This window comes from Nematolebias whitei, chromosome 7, assembly GCF_014905685.2.
Source record: "Nematolebias whitei isolate Nwh7 chromosome 7, NemWhi1, whole genome shotgun sequence".
Taxonomy (NCBI): domain Eukaryota; kingdom Metazoa; phylum Chordata; class Actinopteri; order Cyprinodontiformes; family Rivulidae; genus Nematolebias; species Nematolebias whitei.
In genome coordinates, this window is record NC_056504.1 from 42,096,472 (window position 1) to 42,098,513 (window position 2,042).

Consider the following 2,042-nt stretch of genomic DNA (forward strand, 5'->3'; position numbering starts at 1 on the left):
CAGTATAGTCTCTTGCTACTTCATGGTTTGACTTTCATGGCCTCGCTCTATCATGGTTTTTCAAAATAAGATTGGAACTGACACACAGTTGGCTGATTGACGGATGTGCTGCACGATCATCATGGATTTTTTAATTTAAAATAAATTATTTTTAATTATTTAGCATCTGCTGCAACATTGTTTATAACATTGCAAGAGTGTGGGAAGGGTTTAAAATGCCTTTATATATATAAAAATATATATAACTAGTACTTACTACTTGTACTACTATTCCTACTTTTGCAGTTTTTCACTTATCGTGCGCGCAGGGGGGGTGGGGGGGTGGGTACGGAACACACCGTGATAAACGAATGACTACTGTATTTATAAATGTAAACAAAAATCATTACATTTTCAGAATGGTACATCTGCATCAACTTCTCATGCCTGCAGGCCAAAATGATACAATTCTTAAATTGCAGTTGTGGGCCACACAAAATCACACCAAGGGCCTCAAGTGGCCCACGGGGCAGTACTTTGTACACCCCTAGTTTAAGTGGTATAGAACATATTTCCTTGTTTGACAACATGTTAATGCAAACAAACTGCCAGCGCATTCCAGATTAAACTGATGAGGTTTCAATTAATGGAATTTTCCTCCAGTGCAGGTTAATTTCCTCAAACCAGAACCTTCCTAAGTTCCAGATCCTGATGCTTCAGGGCTTTAACAGAATCATTAAGTCTGGCTCTGCTCCCTCCTCGTGCACATAATGAATGCTGTCAAAGTGCTGTACATCAAACTGTAATAAATAAATGACTCCATGTGCTGGTTCATGCTCATCATACAGTACAGGCGGTACCAGATCCAACTTTTAGCCATTTGTGTGATGGCAAAAACGATGGTGATGACTCAAACAGGTGTGGTGGCCATCTTGAATTGGGTTAACTCTAATTGTTAATCAGTCCTAGATGTACAACCATTATCGTCTGATCTTTATTAAAATATATTTTGCTGATGGAAAAACGTGTTTGACGTTAACCGTTAATGCCAAAGTTTTAGGCATATGTCTTATACAATATGTAACACTTGTGGGTTGTAAGTACATCACTGAGACGTTTTTTGTGTTGTAAGACTGATTGTGGTGGCCATTTTGAAAGAGGCTGACTCCAAAAGATAAGAATTAGATATGCATCCATTGATTACCTTCTAAGAGTTTCATTAGACAGGTTCATGAGATATTTTGCTAACAGTCACAAACACAGGCAAAAGCATTGTCGCCCCCTCTGTGGCGGGCCATCATTTAAAACAATACAATGTGAAACCAGTGCTTGCTCAAAGTCTAGAACGTGTTTCTCAGAGTGGAGCGCACATGTGCGCTGGATGTGTGTCGAAGTTCAACAGGTTCACTTGCAAACTCGCACGAGAACTTGTTGCATAACTTCACAAATATCACAAAATTACACAACTTCCACTGCAGGTTTTAATCTTATAGGAGACTTTAGGAGGCTTAGTCGTCTGACATGTCAAATACTACATTTGTCTTGAATAACCAAGTTTTATAAATCTCTGAATAAGTGTGTGTGTGTGTGTGTGTGGGGGGGGGGTATTTTACAGTCATCTAATCGTTGTGTAACTTCCTGCTTCCAGCTTCATTAGACTTGGAACTATGTATGTTGTTTAAAGTCTGATATAAAGATTGTATATCAACTACCAACATCTCCTTTAGTGAATGATTGAACCAGACTCCAGTTCAGACTGCAAACCTGTTTGGCACTTTCATGATAAAGAAACTTTATTGGCCATTTGTTCATGTACACCTAGTCTGAGCATATATGAACTGCTGCATTTGTGCAAAGCGCTCGAGTCAGTCAGTGCAAGAAAAAGTTAAAATACTTAATATCCAATAATAAAATGCAATACTAAAAAAGACAATGTTATGGCCTTCTTCTGACATGGATGTTCAGGCCTGATTATTCTTTCTGTTGTTTTAATCACTCTGGAGAGCCTGGGTGTACTGCCATATTATGATACCTGTGCTATATTAGGATACCTGTACCATATT

General features: G+C 38.5%; 1 protein-coding gene across 1 annotated transcript in view; it reads right to left on the reverse strand.

The window, feature by feature from the left end:
* The window catches only part of LOC119412574 (methyltransferase-like protein 7A), a 4,765-nt gene that overhangs the window by 1,429 nt on the left and 1,294 nt on the right, over nt 1–2,042 (reverse strand). The gene's annotated exons all lie outside the window — the stretch shown is intronic.